Raw genomic sequence first — 5,503 nt, 5'->3', positions numbered from 1 at the left:
GTTTTTTTTCACCTAACATAATCATGCTGGACTATACCCTGAAGTGTTGTTGCTGTGTAATGTGCTTGCTTTCAACTTCTTTTAAAAATTGTGTTCAGTTATCTGAAGATACGAGGTACAGTAGTTAAAGGGACACGTTTTGAAATCAGTTATACATGTTTACACATTTTGAAATGTTCTCTTATAATTGGTATCTGTATGTCCTGGTCAGCTTCCTCAATGACTAATTTAAGGCTTCTCTTTTCTAAAAAGGAAATACTACTTAAATTACAAAGTTACTAATGAATTCAAAGTTACTAATGAATTCAAAGTTACTAGTGAATTCAATAAATATCAAGCATTGATAACACAATATCATCTGGAAACGCTCTTCACTTTTGAGATTTCAGTTAACTTGGTTCAAGCTCACAAGTTCATTAATCGTGAGAATGCAGAAATCATTGCGTAATTCCAGATCACCTCTAATAGCTTACTTCTTCATGGTTCTGACTTTCTCAGCTGCTTTATCCCTACATGCTCTCTAAGATTTGTTCTTTGTCAAATGGGTACCAAGCTCATTTACTTCTACACACACACTTCTACTCACAAAATTCTCAGTGAATTTAGTAACAAATTGCATATCTTACAGCATTTTGCCAACTTCTGTTTCTGCAACCATACTCTTTTACATTTTGGCAATAGCAGACTGAACATCATTTTTCTTGACTCAAGCAATATGATTTTACTCACAGGCAGGTTCCTCAGACTTTCAGTTTCAGCTCCAAGTTCTTTTAATCAGGAATTTTCTTAGAATTTTTTATAGGAAAATATCTATCCAAGAAGAGTTCATTTTACTACACAAAATGTGCTGTATACTTACTATACATAGTTTAATAATTGTTGAGGTGGGAGAAATGGTTCCTGCTCATTACTGATAATAATTAAATGTGGGAATAATAAACTTGATGTGCTTGGTTATGTGCTCCTTGCTCTTGAGTTCTGGTGGCCCATAGAGAATTTTTATCCTGCTCTCCTTACTCAGTACTCCATGAGTACCTACTGGGTTCCTGGTACTATTTCAGACCTACAGAGAGAGCTTGTCAAGGGATACCCGGTATTGGGAAGATAAGCTGCCTACTTCTGGGGTTCAAGTTTAGGAAATTCATTTTTATCAGACAAAAAAGTTGATATGTTGACATCTGTCTGTCTTACTCCTTGTCTATTTTTATTTAGTTCAGAAATTGGGAGGGATATACTGATTTAATTTAGAGGACAAACCCCAGCATTATTATTGTTGTTAATATTTGACATGTTGTTGTTCATTTCTCAAGCTTAGTGACTTTTGACTCCAAGATACTTTTGTTTTTCATTTGGGATATGTTATAAACAGTCATTAGCTCAGAAAGAGCCAGTATATATTTCCATCTCTGCTTAGTGAGTTTTTGCACAAATCTAAAGAGTGATGCTGCCTTCCTTCAATATAAAATGAAGGCCAGCTACACATCACTCTCTGCTGGCCTCAGCTGTAATATTTCCAGGTCACCTATGTCAAATTTTTATAAGTGGTTATTTTTAATAGAATTTTGAAATGTGAATTTATGCTAGCAGAAAACGCTTTTTATTACACTCACACACCTTCACATGTGGGCACAGGCACCTACACCACCGCCCTGCCAAATGTTGCTGATACTTAATTGAGGTGCCCCTTTGGATTTTCACCCATGATCTTCTATGTCAATTGGTATGATTAATTGTTTAGCATATTTTGGAGGGTTGATACAAGTTTACTTATGATGGAAACATTAGTGTAACAGCCTAAGATAAAATAGAGAAAATAACTTTGCATAGAATGGCAATTATGGCAACAAAAAGGGAAGAGAGGCTGAATGCGAAAGCCACGTGTCAGCTGCTCGGGATCTGGGTTTTAGTCCGATTATAGGAGGGCTGCAGCCCCTCAGAGTGAGCACAGGGAACTAGCCAGAGTCAGGCAGCAGATCAGGGTCCCAGCTAAATAAGCTGAGCTGCAAGGTATTGTACCCATCCTTGTGGAGTAATGTTATGCTGACCATAATTCACAGAATCAGAAGTTGAGTCACACAATGAATTAATCTGGTCCAAAGATTAGTTTAGGCATATACGATACAGGGCTCAGAGCTATATTTTAGGCACAAATAGTAGTGGGTTCATTGCCATAATTTCCAACTCTACTGGCTGGTAGCTGTAAGCCTGCTGATACAGTCACCTGCCTCGACAGAGTTGTCCTCAGGGTCCTCAAACTGAAAATTTTGCATTAGGGCTTATACCTAAGAAGGGAAACAGACTTTACTATTTTATAAGGACTGGATGACAGTGTCCTTACAAAAATCATGAATTACTGAGAAACTATTTGTAATTTAATTAAATAACACTTTTATACTATCAGCTACATTTAATTCGATAGACAAAGTAATTATGTGTAATAAAACTGCAACAATGTAGGAAAGGGTGGAAATGAAAGAACTTCTAAACTTAAAAGCAATGGAAGCAAATCACAATTATAACAATGGCTTTATAAAGATTTAAGAGTAATCATTCCTCAAAGCATCATAAAATTAAAAGGTAAGTGATGTCTGCATAAAAAAACATTCTGACAAATAATACACACAGGATTAGTATTAATAACCTGTACTAAAATCTTAGTGGGGACTTCCCTGGTGGCACAGTGGTTAAGAATCCGCCTTCCAGGGAAGGGGACATGGGTTCGAGACCCCGTCTGGGAAGATCCCACATGCTGCGGAGCAACTAAGCCCGTGCACCACAACTACTGAGCCCACATGCCACAACTACTGAAGCCAGCGCGCCTAGAGCCCGTGCTCCGCAACAAGAGAAGCCACCGCAATGAGAAGGCCATGCACCACAACAAAGAGTAGCCCCCACTCACCGCAACTAGAGAAAGCCCGCGTGCAGCAACGGAGACCCAACACAGCCAGAAAGAAAGAAAGAAAGGAAGGAAGGAAGGAAGAAACCATTTAAAAAATAAATAAATAAACATAATATTCTAAAAAAAAGTAAATAAATAAAATCTTAGTGGATGATAGTTAAGGGAATGATTAGACAATAGTTTATATATGTCAATCCCAATCTCCCAATTCATCCCACACCCCCTCCCTTTCCCCCATGGTATCCATATGTTTGTTCTCTACATCTGTGTCTCTATTTCTGCTTTGCAAATAGGATTATCTATACCATTTTTCTAGATGCATTAATATATAATATGTGCATTAATATACAATATTTGTTTTTCTCTTTCTGACTTCACTCTGTATGAGTCTCTAGGTACATCCACATCTCTACAAATGATCCAGTTTTGTTCCTTTTTATGGCTGAGTAATATTCATTGTATATATGTACCACATGTTCTTTATCCATTCCTCTGTTGATGGACATTTAGGTTGCTTCCATGACCTGGCTATTATAAATAGTGCTGCAATGAACACTGGGGTGCATGTGTCTTTTTGTTTTTTGGTTTTTTTTTAACATAAAGATTTTTAATCCAGTTTAAAAAAAATACTTGAAGCAAACTGCCCTTCAAATATGAGGCTAATTTAGGGTTTTTGTATGATTATAACGAATTAGGTATAATTGTATCTCAGAATTGTTAACTAAAAAAAAAAGGTACAAGTTTTTCTGTTAAAATTCAAAGGCTTGATTGTAAAAGAGATTTACTGTACGGAGTTTAACCTAGAAATCTCACCTGGAACAAGTAATAACCCAGATAAAATAAAAATTAATTATACACACATACAATCCCACAAAGGATCTAAATGGGATGATTTTAAGGAATCATATGTACCAGAATATAAGGTAACTCCAAGCCACAAGCCTAACATTAGGGCAGCTACTTTATCTTGAACAAGAACGTGGCATAAGCGAGGGCCCCCCTAACACGCCAGCTCGTCCCCCACAGCACCCCCTACCCAGCCTCTCCCGTGTTTTGGGAGAAAAGCGTCTTCTCTCTGCCCACTCCTGTCATCCACTGTCACTCCTCCGCACAGGGCAGGCGTGGCCTCGCCTGGTATCTGCTTAAAGTCCAAGAATCGGGTCCAGATGGGGCAGCTAAGTGGCTGCGTTTGGGGCGCTGAAACTCACTGGGTCACAGCTGAAGGCACGAGCTGACACAGGGCCACTGACCACTGATCCTGAATCAGAGAAAATGAGCGGATTTGCCCAGATCTCCACAGGTGCTTCCACGTACAAACCGGTTCTACAGCTGCTCCCATTAAAACGTATTCTGATCCAACAATCTTGCAGAGGAAATCTCACCTACCCTCAAGTCTACAACACAAAAGCAAAGAGAATACGACTGATTTTCTGCTGCCATCAGGTCTGGGACCTTCACAAGGGGGGCCGGGGTGCGCCAGGCCCCAGGGCACCGCTAGGCCGTCTGTGCCAGAAACTCTAGGTACCGCCCGCGGGCCTCGAAGTGGTCAGCCGGCCGGTGGTACGCCATCCACACTGGGTCTCCCACAAACAGCCGCATGGCCTTCACGTAGTTCTTCTCGTCCAGCATGAAGCGGTGGTATATCCCGGCGGGGAGAGTGATCATGTCTCCCTTCTCCATGAAGATCCGGATCCACCTGTCCTCTTTATCCCTTACGTCGAAGTACCCACTGCCGTCCAGGATGTAGCGAATCTCATCATCCAGGTGTAAATGCTCCTCATAAAACATCTTAATCTTTTCTTCGTAAGTTGGTAGTTTGTCTTTGCATATGGTTATTATGTCCATCCAGGAGTAGTTTCTCTCTTTTCGGATCTTTTCTAATTCTGGATCATTCTCATATTTGTCAGCATCCAACTTCCAGTAAAGGACCCTGAGCCCGCGCAGCTGCTCCAGGCCGACCGGGCGCGCGGGCTCCCCGCGGTGGGGCCGCAGCGGGTCGTCGGCCGATTTGTCCATGTACCAGGCCTGCACCATGGCCGGGCCCGGGGGCGGCGCCACCGCCTGACCCCGGACGTGCTCGGGCCGGTCTCTGTCTTTTTGAATTATGGTTTTCTCAGAGTATATGCTCAGTAGTGGGATTGCTGGGTCATATTGCATTGGCTATTCTGAGGCACATAATTCAGTGTCCCAGCAGCATTAAACCTTGGTTGTCCATGGCAGTGAACCAGCTCAGTAATGCATTTTTAGATTGGCGTCCCTCTGTCCTTGTTTCATTCTTCCAGATCCCTAAACCCTGTATCTTGAAAGGATCCCAAAACAAACTACCTCTTGCAAACACCTGCTTTCCTAGGGAGATTCTGAGTTGAGAGATATTGTGATGGATACAGTAATCGATACTATATATATATATAATGTATGCATACACACACATGCACATACATATATAATTTTCACTTAATACCAAAATGTTTGTTGCGTACAATTACTAAAGAAATTATAATTGAGAATTTTCCAATGTGCTGCTCTTCATTTACTGGAGTAATTTCTAACGTGTCCCCCATCCTTGACTCCGCCCCCCCCAACCTCCATCCCTATCACCTTCAC

The 5,503-nt window shown here is 40.9% G+C and overlaps 1 pseudogene across 1 annotated transcript; it reads right to left on the bottom strand.

The window, feature by feature from the left end:
* Nucleotides 1-3,502: 3,502 nt before the first annotated feature.
* LOC309625344 (acireductone dioxygenase pseudogene) lies at nucleotides 3,503-5,071 on the bottom strand (annotated as a pseudogene). The gene has a single exon. The product of its transcript is annotated as an acireductone dioxygenase pseudogene (transcript).
* Between the last annotated feature and the right edge of the window lie 432 nt (nucleotides 5,072-5,503).

The sequence above is a fragment of the Balaenoptera borealis genome (genome assembly GCF_965194805.1).
Source record: "Balaenoptera borealis genome assembly, chromosome: 3".
NCBI lineage: Eukaryota > Metazoa > Chordata > Mammalia > Artiodactyla > Balaenopteridae > Balaenoptera > Balaenoptera borealis.
This window is presented reverse-complemented; position numbering and strand designations above follow the sequence as displayed.